This window comes from Diabrotica virgifera, chromosome 8, assembly GCF_917563875.1.
Source record: "Diabrotica virgifera virgifera chromosome 8, PGI_DIABVI_V3a".
Lineage (NCBI taxonomy): Eukaryota > Metazoa > Arthropoda > Insecta > Coleoptera > Chrysomelidae > Diabrotica > Diabrotica virgifera.
The window spans coordinates 56565627-56582995 of NC_065450.1; the positions used below are offsets into that span (position 1 = coordinate 56565627).

Genomic DNA, 17369 nt, shown 5'->3' on the forward strand with positions numbered 1-17369 from the left:
AGACCCGAAGAACTGGACACTTTAGATGAAGGTGAAGGACCAGAAATACTAAAATCAGAAATACAACATGCTATAAAATTAGCAAAAAACAAGAAAGCCGTTGGTCCCGACAACATACCTACAGAAATGTTAAAGCTCATAAATGAGGAAAACATTGGAATACTAGTCAAACTTTTCAATGATGTTTATTCGACTGGTGATATCCCTGAAGATTGGTTAAAGTCCGAATTCATAACCCTACCAAAAAAACAACGTCCGAAAAACTGTAGCGACTATAGAATGATAAGCCTTATGAGCCACACCTTGAAAATCTTTCTACGTATCATCCACAGTAGAATCAGAGATAAATGTGAAGAAGACCAGGATGAAACACAATTTGGCTTCAGAAATGGACTGGGAACCCGGGACGCACTCTTTGCACTAAATGTGTTATTGCAGAAATGCCGAGATCAAAGGAAAGACGTCTTTGCTGTATTTATTGACTCTAAGAAGGCCGTTGATCGAGCACAACATCACAAATTAATTAAAATATTAAAGGATAAAGGAGTTGATAGTCAAGATGTGCGAATCATAGAAAAATTATACTGGCGTCAAACAGCGACAGCTTGCATAAATGGAAAATCAACAGAAATATGCAAAATACAAAGAGGTGTCAGACAGGGTTGTATACTGTCCCCACTGTTGTTCAATTTGTATTCAGATAGAATATTTAAGGAAGCGCTGCATAATTTGGAATGGGGTGTGAAGGTTAATGGAATTCTGATAAATACAATCAGATATGCAGACGATACAGTTATTTTAAGTGATGATATGAATGGATTAGAACACCTTTTAAATGCTAATGACACAGTGGGAAGAGAGTTTGGCCTAAATATAAACTGTTCAAAAACAAAATACATGGTATTTAGCCGTTTGGCCCATCAAGATTCACGTTTATATGTTGATGGTCATATAATTCAAAGAGTACCCAGTTTTAAATATCTTGGTTGCCATATTACTGAACAACTAGATCCAGATAAAGAGATAAAATGTAGAATTGAGATAGCCCGCACGACATTTTAAAAAATGAGGTCATTCTTCTGTAATGATACCTTGCAACTTCAACTTCGAAAGCGCATGATTAAATGCTACATTTGGTCAGTCCTCTTGTATGGTGTCGAAGCATGGACATTAAAAATATCCACCATTAACCGTTTGGAGGCCTTTGAAATGTGGCTGCACAGACGTATTGGCATGGATTACCATGGACGGCTATGCTGACAAATGTGGCAGTCCTTAAGAGAGCAAATGCTACCCGCGAGCTGCTTGATAACATGAAATATAGAAAGATGGCCTATTTTGGACACGTAGTAAGGGGAGACCGGTATAATATTCTTCAACTTATTATGATGGGTAAAATCGAAGGACGCAGAGGAATTGGTAGAAAGCAGGCCTCTTGGTTGAAGAATATCCGGGAGTGGACAGGAATAAAGAAAGCAGAACACCTATTTAGAATAGCTCAAGACAGAGACAGTTTCGCCATGTTAATCGCCAACGTCAAGGGGACTTGATAGGGCACGTTAAGAAGAAGATTAGAAAGAAGAAGATTAGACCTCAGAGATATAAGAGAAATATCAAACTTAGACTTTGGTCAAAAAGCAGTAGTGAGTGTAGAAGATATAACATCAGAAGAAATAGAAATGCAAAGGGATATTCGAAGAAAGTGTATTTTTCACCAATAATATTCAATATACATATACTCGTAAGACATATTAGTTAAATAAGGCAATCGATTAACAAAACGTAGGCATTGAAATTAATGGTATGATCATAAATATCATGATATATGAGATCTGTTGATGATACAGTTTTTTTTAGCCGAATCACATGAAGACCTATAGATGCATAAAGTGAAGGCAGTAAGTAAAGAATATGGACTATCGCTCAATATAAGCAAGACGAAATATACAGCGTGTCTGCGTAACTTGGAACCATATGGGAGACTTTTTTAATATCAATTTTACGAAAAAAAGTTATTCTTTATAAAGCGCTCTGCATAGTCTAAAACCTAAGATGCAATCATCAGATATCAAATTTTACAATAATATACGAGGTATGTACAAAAAAGTTCGCTCAAGAGTAAAGTGCCTTTATATTTCACAATATGAAAAATTGTTATTAAGAAAAGTTGTTTGTAAATAAAAATTATGTTATAATATTCATTTACACTCTTCTAATTGAAAATTTTTTGAAAATTTTCCTCAAATTACTGATACCCAACATCTTTTTTATTTAAGATAACTCCGTTATTATTAATTTTGCGAGAAAAAGTTATTCTTTATAAAAATGTCTGAATAGTCAAAAAACTAAGATGCAATCATAAGATATCAATGTTTTTCAATTTTATAAGAGGTATGTCAAAAAATATGAATTTCGCTCAAGAGTAAAATACATTTATAGTTTACAATATTTCAGCTAGAAGGATGCAATTGCATATTGAAACATAGTTTTTAATTCTGAACAACTTTTTATAATAACAAATTTTAATATTGTGAAAATTAAATGTAGGTACTTTATTCTACAGCGAAATTCATATTTTTTTACATACCTCCTATAAAATTGACAAAATTTAATATCCTATTATTTTATCGTAGTTGTGAGATTATACAGAACGTTTTATAAAGAATAATTTTTTTCGCAAAATTAATAATAACGGAGCTATCATAAATAAAAATGATGTTGGGTGTCCGTCATTTGAGAAAAATTTTCAAATTTCTTTTTTCAATTAGAAGAGTGTAAAAGGCACTTTACTCCTGAGCGAAATTCATATTTTTTGACATACCTCGTATACTGTTGATAAAATTTGATATCTGATGATTGCGTCTTAGATGTTGGACTATGCAGAGCACTTTATAAAGAATACCTTTTTTTCGTAAAATTGATATTAAAAAAGTTTCCCATATGGTTCCAAGTTACGCAGACACACTGTATAATAATAACAAAGACAACTCCAGCCATTCGTGAGAACAGAACCACAGTATAAAGAGGGACAGTAGAACCACTCTCCGAAAAATTGGAAGTAAAATCTGTAGTCGCGCATGGCGACCGCGCAATGTTGGCAGTCGCTTTTGCCCCACTCTCGCATTGCTAGTCGCATAGAAACGTACGGATTTTAACAGGGAAAACCCGCATCCACCACTGGTGAATTACCAATTGCGCACTGACGGTATTACTTCTTGAGATCAAAGCGCCGACAGAGGAGTGATTTTACTGTGGAACCTCTATATACTGTGACAGAACAGTACAGAATCAGCCTATTGAAAAAGTAAGAGAACTCAAATACCTTGGTACAACCATTAAGGAAAACAAAGACAGCTTTAGAGAAGTACGAATCAGAATCGAACAGGCCAGAAGTATGTACATTTAAGTATAAGAATAAAGAGGCTTCTTTGCTGTTGAGACTTAAACCTTGGGTTAAAAATATGCCTGCTGAGTTGCTGTGTTATCCGTAGGGGTCGACAAGACAAGAATTCTTGTCTTGAGAACAACTTCTTGTCTTGTCTTGAGAAAAAATTAAGAAATTTATAAATATTGTCTCGACGTTTTTTTGGCATGTTGTATCTTTTCTTGACTCAAGAAATTTCAAGATCTTGAAATTTCTTGATTTCCTGGTCCGGTGATTCCCCGGCGACCTTTTTATTGCGATGCGTGCTGACACGGCCTAATAAATCCCAGAATGACCTATAAAATCTAATACCAGAGTCAAAAAATACTTAAATGAGCCTAGATAAGAAGATGCTGAGAATCCACTTGATTGGTAGAGAAGACACGAGAATGTCTACCCGTTATTATCGAAAATGGCCAAGGATTTTCTCTGAACGCCAGCAACATCTGTACCTGCGGAGAGGCTATTTTCAATAGCAGCTTTACCAATAACAAAGTCAAGCAATCGGCTAGACGTTGACTCCATAATGCTGGAGCCACAGTAACGTGTAATGCCGTTACTGTGGCCCCAGCATAAGAAGTATTATCTGCCTTAATTCATGGCTTATCAATTCCGATTTAAAAATTTATGTTACATTTACATGAATTTTAGCAAATCAAGTGTTCAATACATTAAAATACGTTATTTTATGTTAAAATAAAATATGTTATCTTTTTCACAAAATAATACCTAGTCAAGATATTTCAAGATTTCTTGATTCCTTGACAAGAAATCTTGGTATTGACAAAAAATTTCTTGTCTTGTCTTGAAATCTAAAATTACTTCTTGTCTTGATATTGTCTTGAAATCACGACAAGATCAAGACAAGATATTGAAATTTTCAAGAACTTGGCGACCCCTAGTTATCGGTACATACTAAGCAGTCGTAGAGGTACCTAATGAGATGTATGCATAAGGAAAGAGAAGTACCTACTTCTAACAATTAGATGAAGAAAACTGAGATAATAGGACGTGATGAAAGTAAAAAATCGCTCTAATAATTACCCACAATTACCCACTTCGAAGCGAAAACAATTAAAAAAATAACAGTACGGCTCTATATTAAGAGAAAATATTTACCAAACTCTCGCTATACTCGTATTAGATTATTTTACCAAATTTAGCGGGAGATATAAATATCCAATAAACAGTGTTTAAACAAAAACGGTTAATAAATGACAGGTATACGTGATATTAAACGTGTATCTAAAAATATTAAATTAAAATTAATATCAGTAGGTCATATCCCTGATCATAAATACCAAACATTTTTATTAAACATTAGCAAACGTGTCAGGAATACATCTCGCAAATCCCGACACCATAATAAATATAATGAATATGTGTGGGTTGAAATATTTTATAAAAATTCACTGAAATAATAGGCTTTAATTATATAATATTGCTTGATTTTTCATTTGATTTAAAAACTTTTTAATCAGTTTATTCTTTAATAAAGTTTGATATTAATTTAATCCACACCTCAATATTTGATGACGTAATCAAAAATATATTTAAAAAGGATATCTTGATTCCTAACTTGATACATTAAACTTTCGTAGGTACATGACGTTTCTCCAATATAAGTATTTAAAGGTAAAGTTTTCAATCCTAATAGCCACATTAATAATATTGCAAAATATTAAAAATATTACTAAAAGATTTTTAAATTGAAAAACTTATTGGTCCATTTCCCTGGTAAGACCTCCAAGGCTTCTAAAATTTGCAAGCCAGATGGATGCTGCAGTGAAGACAAAGGGAGGGAATTCCAAAAAGTTGCAATTCACAACCCCCGTCTGCAGCTTGGTAAAATTCCAACGGAAAATGTACCTAGTTACTCTATAGGAGTAATACTAATATAACATAAAATAAGAATGTATACCATTTTTAATCAGTTGCAATGCGAAGGCAAAACAATCTTACTTTTCACTTAGAACAGGAAGCGCAGTCCAGCACCCCGAATCGACGATTTTCGACTCTTATTGGAGTCATCATCGGAGAGACGAAGGCCTGCTGCTCTCTGCTTGAAGTGACCAAACCATGAAAGTTTATCCCCACATTGCAACTGACGTGTATGGATTAGGTAACTAGCAATTGGCAATCTGGCAATTGAAAGTTAAGTTTTCAATCCTAATATACATATATATATATATATATATATATATATATATATATATATATATATATATATATATATATATATATATATATATATATATATATATATATATAACAGCCCTACAGGCCTTAGATGACCTTGGCTTCGAGAGTCTTGGCTAATTTCTACCACTTTTTGCGGTCCTGTACTTGTCCTGTCCAGTCTCTTGTACCCATTTCTTCTAGGTCAGTCCGGACGGCATCAAACCACTTCCTTCGTGGTCTCCCTCTTCTTTTCTTCCCTTGTTCTCCTGCTGATAAAACTCTTAGGACGTTTCTTTCTTGTGGCATTCGTAAAACATGGCCCAACCATCTAACACTCTGTGCCTTGATTTTCTGAGTTATTTTAGGTTTCTTATACATCTCCATTAGCTCCTGGTTTGTTCTTCTGCGCCATTCCCCGTTATCCTCCTTTATACCACCAAAAACTTTTCTCAATATTTTTCTCTCCCAAATCTCTAGCTTCTTTTCTACTTTCTGGTTCATTGTCCAAGTTTCACATGCATACAGCACCGTTGGTCTCACTATTGCTTCATACGCTCGGATCTTGGCTGCCCTGGACACGTTTTTTGCCTTCAACAGTGTTTATCTGCAACAACCGTTTATCTATCTCTCTCTCTTCGTCTCCTCTATTTGTAACTGTGACTCCAAGGTACTCAAATTCAGTTACCTTCTCAAATCTTTGTCGTTTGTCCTTAGAGTAATCCACTTATTTTCTTCAGCATTTTCTCCTCTCATTTCCATATACTTGGTTTTTCCTTGGTTTATAGTCAGGCCATATTTTTCTGCTTCTTCTTCAAATTGCTTGAACATTTTTTGAAGTTCTATTCTTGAACGCGTCAGAAACACCAGGTCATCTGCAAAACCTATACACTGTTATCTTCTGTTAAGAATCGTGCCGCTTGTCTGGATATTGGCTCCTCTAATTATATTTTCTAGTACTAGATTGAATAAGTCTGTTGACAGGGGGTCCCCTTGTTTTAATCCTCTGTTGACGTTGTGTGTGTGTGTGTGTTTGAGCATTATTGGCTTCGGAGTCAATGTCCATTCGCCATCTTACCTTTTTGGGATTATTTGTATTATTTATGCGGAAGCTCCAAAGGAGTGCTTCCTGCTTTCTACTGATTTGTTCAGGTATGTATCCAATCACAATCCTGCTCTAATTTTACAAAGAACTATTTTATATACCTATATCTAATTTTCAACGATTTTTGTTTTTATTTGGAATTATTTCTTTTCATTTTGATTTTTTTTTATCATTTTTTTATGTATTTTTTTTTTTATTTATTTATTTTTTTTTTATTTTTTTTATTTATATATATATTTTTTTTGATATATTTTTTTTTATTTTTCATTGTCTTTTTTTCAATATAATTTGGGATATTAGACTAGGACACAATTTGACGCTCAGGGGTCGATCAGAGCATTTAGACGAGACAGGTGGACCTCGGATAGGCGTAGGGCTTAACACGAAAGGAAAAAAAACATAGGTTATAAACTTAATCTAATACATAAAATATGTTTGTACAAAATTTGATAAACATTGAAATCTTCTGCTCTTAATAGTTGAGTTAGGTTATATGGTCTGGTGATTTTGGGTATTTTGGCCATTTCTTCATTTAATAATTTAACCTCGTTTATTATTCTAGAACAGCCTAGGATCATGTGCTCCGCTGTACCTTCTTCTCCACATGAACAATTAGGAGAATCACTCAATTTTATTTTATATTTGTACTGGGGAGTTAAAACATGGTTGAACCTTAACCTGCACAAAACAGAGAAAAACCGCTTGCTTCCCGACAGTCTTGAGAACCAAGACTGGCCAGGAGGCTTGGTAACTATGTTTTTATAAAATTTTCCCTTTGGACTGTTACTATACATTTCTCTCCATTCGGCTAGTATTATGGGTTTTACGTGGCAGGCAATTTCACTGTGGGGACATTTATAACTTAAAAGCTCTCCAGTTCTACTTCCTTTCTTAGCATCTTCGTCCACTTCTTCATTCTCTTTTATTCCACAATGTCCTTTAATCCAAACTAATGATACATTGATTTTTTTTGTTTGTAATTCTTGAAGTTTAATAATTATATTAGTCAAAATATAATTACTACTGACTTGGTGGATATTTTTTATTTTCATAATAGCACTTTTACTATCAGAACAAATTGCAAATGATTCTGCTGTAATTTTCATATTACTTATATACAGGAGAGCTTCTAATATGGCTATTAATTCTGCAGTATATATTGTAAGCTTTTCATTTAATTTAAAGGATTTTTTATGATTTTTATGTGGATCAAATATAGCGCAACCTACTTTCTTGTTGTTCTTTGATGCATCCGTGAATATATATTGACATCTGGGAAGATACTTTTCTAAATCCTCCTCAAATATGTATTGTCTAATCCTTGGGTGAAATTTTGAATAGTCTTGGAGAAAAACACAGTTAATTGGATGGATGTTATAAATATTTATGCTATATAATGGATCTATATCTGAAGAGTATATTTCTTCTATTACGTTATTTATTACATAATATGACTCAGTAATAGTTAAACTTTTTTTCGACTTCCAATAACTATGGGTAAGATCCGATGTAAACAGTATATTGATTTTTTGGACTAAGTTGCTATTTTTAGAACTTAATTTAGCTATAAAATTGGAAGCTAAAATCTTTCGGCGATATTTTAGTGGAGTTTCTGCTACTTCGGCAAATAAGCAATCAATTGGTGTACTTTTTAAAGCCCCTAGGCATAGCCTTAGACACTTATTTACTACGTGATCTATTTTTTCTAGTTGACTTTTGGAAGCTTGGTCATAGAAGAAACTACCATAATCCAGTATTGACCTAATGTAGGATTTGTACAAAAGGATTGCTACGTTTGGATCTGATCCCCATTTTGTTCCACACACTGACCGTAAGATGTTAATTCCTTTTTCAGTTTTCTTGATTAAATAATCTATGTGGTTTTTCCATGTCATTTTTTTATCCAGATACATTCCTAGGTATTTTACAGATGCCCGTACACTATACTTTGTTGTATCCAATGTTATTTCTGTTGGAATGTGTTTTCTTTTCCTCGTAAAAATGCAGACTTCTGTTTTTTTCCTGGAAATTTTTAGGCCATTTTCATTGCACCATTTATTAAGGTTCTTATAGGCTATATTTAATTTTTTGCACCCTTCTTCAATATACTGGCATGGGGAATATATACAAATGTCATCGGCAAATTGTAGTATAGAAACGGTCTCACTACATTTAATTTTACTTTCCAGATCTGCTGTATATATTAAGTATAGTACAGGGCTTAGTATACTTCCTTGTGGTAACCCAATATTGGTCGTTTTAGGTCCCAATGTTTCATCATTTATATTTATTGACACTGACCTATCGGAATATAGTAATCTTATACGTGAGGTCAAAGATTGGGAGATTCCCATTTTTTCCATTTTTTCATAGAGAATGTCTAATATGACGTTATCATATGCTGATTCTATGTCTACGAAAATTGCTGGAACGGAGTTGTTATTAGTAAAGGCGATATTTATATCACTTACTAGGTTGCCGATATTTTCAATAGTTGAGCATCCTCTTCTGAAGCCAAACTGTAATTTAGGTAATTTTTTATTATTTTCGAGCCAATGAACTAGTCTGACTTTGATCATTCTTTCTACAGTTTTTAATACACAAGAAGCTAGAGAAATTGCTCTATATGACTCTGGATCTTCAGCATCTCTATTTGGTTTCAGAATTGGGATTGCTTTATATTCCTTCCAGCTTGTTGGAAATTCTGCCCGATTCCATATTGAGTTAATTATGTTGCGAAAAATTTCAATACTTGATTCTGACAAACTAGCGAGCATTTTATAATAAATGTTATCAACTCCAGGTGCTGTGTTATTGTTTGTTTTAAGGCTTTGTTTTATTTCCATACTTGAAAATTCACTATCTATATCATCCGTGCTCAGTGAAATAGTCGGCCGAATATTTGTTTCCACCCAACTTGGAGCAATTTTATTAAAGAATGTTTCTACCCACTCACCTATTTGGATCCTATTTCTTGGGGGATTAAATGTATTTTTTATTTTCTTTATATACTTCCATATATCTTTTATTGGTGTGTTTCTGTTAAGTTGTTTGCAAAAATCTTGCCAAGAATCTTTTTTGCTTTGTAATATTATTTTTTTGGCGACTGCTACTGAATTTTTATATTTTAAATAGTTAGTTAAATTTGACTGCCTTTTATAAAGCAAAAAAGCTTCTTGTTGACATTTAATAGCATTTGCACATCTCTGATTCCACCAAACTTTGCTAAATTCTGATTTGATCTCTGTTCTCTTCTGTGGGATTGCTAGTTTTGTAGCATGATTTATTGACTCTATAAAACTTTTATATGACCTTTCGTTATTACTTCCATCTAATTGTTCATCTACTATCTGAGAGAAAAAAGACCAGTCAGCTTTATTTAAATTAACTTGGTTTTTACACTTAAAGGATAATTTAGTAGTATTAAAATGTGTTTCAATTAGAACAGGAAAATGATTGGAAGTACCTAATGGTGTAATATCAGTTTTCCAATCACAATTTAAAGTTATATCTCTAGAGCATATTGTAATATCTATAGCAGATTTGTTATTACTTCCAAATCTAGGTATTAATGTTTCGCTTCCTGTATTTAAATAATTTAAGTTACACTCCTCTATAGCACCGAGAAGACTTGAACCCGCTATGTCTGAATAACTATTTCCCCATGCAGTATGATGACAATTGAAATCTCCTCCTACCAAAAATGGCTTTTCTAAGCTATCAAAAAAGGTAACCCAATCTGTTTCTCTAATGTTTAGTTTTGGTTTGGCATATATAGAGTATAGATGGATTTTTATATTTTTATTTATTGAAACTGATACCGACACACATTCGACATCCTTTATCGGAGTAAATTTTGGCTTAGGAAAAAAGGTAAAGTATTTTCTTAATAAGATTGCAACTCCTCCAAAATTGTCATTACGGTCCTGTCTAAATATATTAAAATTATTAATAAAAAAATGTGAAGATTTCTTTAACCAAGTTTCCGAAAGCAAAACTACATTAATTTTATTGTCGAAAATGTATTTTTCAAAGTGACCTTTATTACACAAAATTGATCTAGCATTCCATTGCAGTATATTTAAGTTACTCATAGTCAGATAAAATTTGCGTTATACTGTCTTTTATGTTTTCAATAAGTGTACTATTTTTAATTTCTACATTTGAAAAAGTTAAAATATCTTTGATAAGGTTTAATAATGATTCGCAAGTTTTTATCTGTTTATTTACCGTGTTAGAGTCATCACAACCATTATTATAATTTGGTATATTTTTAAACTTATTGAAAACAGGTTCTGTTAAAGTTTTTGGATTTGAAATTATTTCTTTACGTTTTTCGAATGTTTCATCGATCTCTGGGGACATAGCTAACCTCCTTCTTTTTAAAGTAACAGTATAACGGTTAGAATTTGTGTTATTTTTTGCTACACTTGAAAAACTTGTTTCATGCTTAGAAGACGCCTCGGCGTATGATAGGTTTTCATATACCATTGTTCTTTTTATATTCTTCTGTCTAATAAATTCTGAACAATTTTTTTTATCAGTAGCGCAATGCTTTTCTTTACAATAAATGCATATTGGTTCATTTTTTTGGCAGCTTTCTGCCTTATGATCTTCTCCACAGTTTTTACAACGTTCTTTTGATCTACATTGCAGACTGACGTGCCCAAATCTTAAACAATTCAGGCACTGAATTATTCTTGGCACGTATTTTTCGACATCATACACCATTTTTTCTATTATTACCTTTGTGGGTAAAAGTTGACCTCTAAATGTAACTATAATAGTAGTTGTTGGAACAATTTCATTTTGGTCATTTTTACGTGAAATTCTTTTTACGTGACTTACTTCAAAATTGTTGCCCAATTTCGGTTTAATAATTTCTTTTAATTCCTGTTCCGATAATTCTAAGTCTATTTGTCTTACGACCCCCCTTACATGTGTAAAAAACATTGGGATGTATGTATCGTATTTATCTTTTAAGGTCTGTGCTGTTAATAATTTATTTGCGCTTGTATAAGAAGTTAATTCGACCTTTATTTTATTAGCTCCTATTATTGATATGTTAGCTATGTCCTGTTTAATTTCTGGAACAGAATTAATAATCAGTCTAGAGGTAGCTACCCTATGGAGATTCCCTATTCTCCCTGTTTTACTTTGAACATAAACAAAAAATGGAGCATTATCTTTAGAAGAATATTGATTAATATTTTTAATGACCGTATTTACATCTACATTTTTCCCGGAAACAGTATCAGAATCATTAACAGTACTTATCTGTGAATTGGGATTTTGGAATCCTCTAAATTCCTCCACTGGAGAAGCTGGAAGATCCGGCACTGGCGAAGCTGGATGATCCGGACGGGACACATCCATTGCACACTCTAAATCATCTTTATCGGGGGGTTGTCCACCCCCGCTATTAACGCTCATGATTTAAAAACCACTTAGATTTCACTTTTTTAATATCGATATGTGTACTTTAATATGAATAACTAGTTTTTTAATTACGAGGTGAAAACACCGATTTCTTTAATTAGATTTTAAGTATCGCACGTCTTATCAATTTGAGGAACCGAAACGAACCTGTTGACGTTAAACTGATTTGAAAAACTACACTTTATTGACTGTGTTGGTTAACGTCATTTTAACTAATCGTATCAGTTTCTTTGATATTCCTAGTGCTCTCATTGCTTCGTATAGCTCGTTTCGTGAGATTGAGTCGTAAGCCCGTTTAAAATCGATAAAGAGCATATGTAATCCTAGATTTTGTTCATAACTATTGTTTTGCAATAACTTTAGCAAACAAATTTGATCGGTTGTTCCTCTTCCCTGTCTGAAACCAGCCTGGTATTCTCCTATTATCTCTGATTCATAAGCTTTCAATCTAGTTCTTATAATTTTTGCTAATACCTTATACACCACTTCTAACAGTGCGATTCCTCTGTAATTTTCACATATGGTCTTATCACCTTTCTTGTGAATTGGGCAGATGAGTGCTGTGTTCCATTGCTCCGGCATTTTTTCGTTGTCCCATATTTTCTTTATAAGTCCAGCTATTTTTTGCTGCAGTATATTTCCTCCTACCTTTAATATCTCTGCTGGAACTCCGCTTTCTCCGGCACTTTTATTATTTTTTAGGTCCTTTATTACTGTTATTATCTCCCTTTCTGTCGGTGCTTGTGTTTGTTGTGGTTCCGCTTCTTGTATTTGTTGTTGTTCGATTTCTTGCCCTCGCTGTTGCATTTCTGTTTCTGTTTGGGCTTTATCGTTTAATAATTCTCCGAAGTATTCTGCCCATCTATTCAATTTTTCTGTCTTGTCTCCCAACAACATACCATCTTTATTTCTGCAAAACATTATGCATTTATTTTGAGTCCCTCGTGTTTTTTTTACTCCTTGATAAAAATTTTTAACTTCTTTTTGGACATAGTTTTCTTCTATTATTTCTAGTTGCTTTTTCAGTGCTTTTCTCTTCTTTTGCCTACATAATCGCTTAGCTTCTCTTCTCTTTTCTTTATAATACTCGTTACTTTTTTCTGTGTTGTTTCTAATATTTTCCATTTTTGCGTTGTTTCTCTGCTCTAGAATTCTTTTGCAGTCCTCATCAAACCATTGTTCTCTATTTTCTTTTTCTGCTTTCCCAATGCTAAGGTCTGCCGCTTCTATCACAGCTGCTTGTATTTGTTCCCATTCCTCTTCTAGGTTCCCGGTCGTGATTCTTTCCAATCCCTTGTTTATCTCTTCCTCTGTTCTTTTTGTTACCTCTTTATCTTGGAGTCGCTCTAATTGGTATTTTTTCCGTTGTGTTCCTTTTCTTGTTAGCTTGGGAATTTCTTGCTTAAGTTTGACTATTGTCAATATATGATCGCTATCCGCGTCTGCTCCTCTGTAACTTCTACAATCAGTCACAGATTTGTTGTGTTTTCTTTCAATGAGGACATGGTCTATTTGGTTTCTCGTTTTTCCATCAGGAGAGATCCAGGTTATTTTGTGTATATCTTTATGATCAAATTGTGTACTTACTATCTTAAGGTTATGTTCCATTGAAAGTTCTATTAGTTTTTTGCCATTGTCATTATTTCTTTATGTAGGCTTTTACCTCCTGTTATATTCATATAAATTTCTTCTCTTCCTACTTTCGCATTCATATCTCCCACAATTATTTTTATATCATATTTTGGTATTTTCCCAATTAGCTCACCGAGTTGTTCGTAGAACTCATTTTTTGTTTCCACGTCTTTCTCTTCTGTAGGAGCATGTGCATTAATTATGCTAATTTTTCTATACTTCCCGCGAAATCTTAAATAGCACAGTCTTTCTGATATTGCTTGGAAGTCAGTTACTACTCGTCTTATTCTGTCTGATACTATAAAACCAGTCCCCAGGTATCTATTTGGCCCGCCGCTTTTAAAAAGGGTACTTTTCCCAACTTTTACTATCTCACTTCCTAGTTGCTTGGTCTCTTGCAAGGCCATTATTTCGATTCTATATTTTTCTCGTATTTTATCTAAATTTCTTAATGCTCCTTCATCGTAGGTCCCTCTTACATTCCATGTACCCACTTTCAGTACATTTTCAATTTGTTTATTTCCTTTCTTATCTTCTTTTCCTTTTTCCGAATTCATCGTCCTTATTGTAGCCATGTCGTTACCATTTTTCTCATGTTGATTATTATTTTTTACTTTTTTGACCCCCCTGGTGCAGCTTCTCCTTTTTTTATTTCGTATAGCTGCTCCTTCTCTTCATCCCATCTCCATTCTCTACCGTCTACTATTAACTTTTTGTATCCAATTCTTGCCATTTTTCCTTTTTCTCTTTCTTCTTTCGCCACCTTGCTTAATTGTTTCTGTATTTCTTTTTCTTTCATCGTTAGGTCACTGTTTATGTAAATGCGTTCGTTGTGGTTTTTTAACTTTCTCTTGTTTTTCAATATCTCCATTTTTTCAGTCATTGTTTCCGTTTCTATAACACAGAGATTCTCTCCAATTTTTGTGGCGTTCCTTAATTTCACTTTAACTTGCAGTTCTCTGACTAGGAAATTTTCCATTTCTTCTCTAATATTTCTATCGTCGTTTGTGTCTATTTTTAATCCTGATATTATCAGGTTTTTCTTCTTACTGTATTTTTCTATGTATTCGATTCTTTCCTGTAGTTGCTTTACCTCTCTTTTCAAGTTCTGATTCTCTTGCCTCATTTCCATTAATTGCTTATTGTTTTCGGCTTGTTCCTTCCTGACCTGTTTTATTTCATTCATCATTTCTTCATTTTTCTCCATAAGTTCTTTCATCATTCTAATCATGACTGCATTTTTATCTTTGTCTGCTTCATTTTTCTGTTGTGTTCTCTTTGCTTTTTTACTTCTTTCAAAACTGTCATCGTTCCCTTCCGTTCTCTTCCTTTTAGTTTCTTCGTCTGTTTCTACCTCGCTTTCAGTTTCGCTTCTATGCTCACTCAATCGCTTCAATCCTAATAGCAACATTAATAATATTGAAAAATATTAAAAATATTACTAAAATTTTTTAAATTGAAAAACTTATTGATCCATTTCCCTGGTAACACCTCCAAGGCTTCTAAAATTTGCAAGCCAGATGTATGCTGCAGCGAAGACAAAGGGAGGGAATTCCAAAAAGTTGCAATTCACAACCCCCATCTGCAGCTTGGTAGTAAAGTTAGGTAGTTTGGTAGTAGAGTAATTTTTTTTTTTTTTTTTTTTTTGGAGGTCGTCTGACATATGTCTCCGATGGCACTGCAGCCTCATGGGCTTATTGTGCCAACCATCCTACCTTTTATGTCACCCAATCCACAAGCTTGGTTCCACGTACCAAATTGTACATCCCTAGCATGGGTTGGGTGGCATATTCTGCTGGACTTAATTTTGGTTGTCCATAAATAGCCTGCCTTTTGTGATCCAAAGCCTCACACTCGTACAGTACATGATGTGCTGTTTCAGTTCCCCTATTGCACAGTCTGCAGTTAAGGTTCCCTTCGTACAGCCCAATTCTATTCAGGTGTCCTTTTAGGGCACAGTGACCCGTGAGAAGACCTGTAATTATGCGGAGCTGACTCCTATGTAATTTTATTAGTTCCTCAGCTCTCCGTTTTGAGGGTTCCCTTATTAAGGGCCTCCCGTGTCGCTGACCAGGTACGTTCCCCCAGTATTCTTTGTGTTTGTTTTTGACCCATTCCCTGACTTGTCCCCTAATTATTGTTTTAGGTACTCCTAGAGCAGGTTCTGGGCCAAAATATAAAGTTGATGAACCGTTCCTTGCCAGCTCATCTGCTTTCTCATTACCGTCTATCCCGGTGTGTCCTGGCACCCAGAATAGAGTTACACTATTTCTTTCGGCCAGTTCTTCCAGTTCTTGCCGGCATTCCCATACCAGCCTTGACGTCACTTTCGGGCTCATTAGTGCCTTCAGTGATGCTTGGCTGTCTGTGAGTATATTGATCCGTCTATTTTCATAGGCCCTCAAGTTGTTCATTGCGACACACTGCAGAATTGCGTACATTTCCGCTTGAAACACAGTTGTGTATGTTCCTAGTGAGAAACTGAGTCCTACATTCTCTGTTTCACTAAAAATACCGGCTCCAGTGCCTTCATCGGTTTTTGATCCGTCTGTATACCAGATTGATCCTCTGATTTTGCTACTGATGCTGTTCCATTCCCTTCGGTCATTGATTTCTATTCCGAAGTTCCTATTAAATGTGTATTTTGGTACCATGTGGTCAGTGTATGTATCAGATATACTTACCCCACCATAGTTCCAAATCTGATTATGGCCAAGGTTCTCGTATTTATCCCTTGGTTTTCCTTGCAGCCTGTATGCTCCCATCCTCGCTTCCCCTTTGATAAATATATCAAGAGGGGGTAGGTCTAACAGGGTTTCCAGTGCCGCCGTCGGTGTTGTTTTTATTGCTCCCGTTATTCCCAAGCATGCAAGTCTTTGTATCCTGCTTATCTTGTTTATAGCGGTTCTTTGCTGCATCTTTGTCCACCATACCAAGGATGCATATGTTATCATGGGTCTCACTATCGTTGTATATGTCCAGTACGCCATTTTCGGACAGAGTCCCCATGTTTTTCCATGTGTGCGTCTGGTCAGCATTAATGTCGCCTCCGCTCTTTTAATTACTCTTTCAAGCTGTCGGTTCCAGGTAAGTTCTGGGTCCAGTATAACCCCTAGATACTTTACCTCTTTAGACAGCTCCAATTGTTCACCATTAAGGATCAGAGGCCCTAAGTCCTCCAGCTTCCTTCTTCTGGTGAACGCAATTGTGACTGTTTTGGAAGGACTGACTCTCAGCCCTTCTTCCTCAGTCCATTTGGTGACAATATTAAGGGCCTGTTGCATGCGTTCCCTTACTATGTTTTGGAATTTTCCCTGAACAAGGACTACCAAGTCGTCTGCATAGCCCAGGGTTTCATGGCCGTTCAATTCCAGGGACTCAAGCAAATCGTCCATGACAAGGTTCCATATTAGCGGGGACAGAACACCTCCCTGCGGACACCCTCGTCGGACCTGGGCGATAATGCTCTCCCCTAGAATGGACGTATATACGAGTCTCTGTTGTAGCATGTGGTCTATCCACTTGCAACAAATTTCATCGATCCCTTTTCTCCTCGATGCTCTTGAGATTGTTTCTAAGGATATGTTATTG

General features: G+C 34.7%; 1 protein-coding gene across 1 annotated transcript in view; it reads left to right on the forward strand.

Annotated features, from left to right (window-relative positions):
* LOC114339255 (chorion peroxidase-like) overlaps positions 1–17369 on the forward strand; it is a 141739-nt gene that overhangs the window by 108206 nt on the left and 16164 nt on the right. The window lies entirely within an intron of this gene.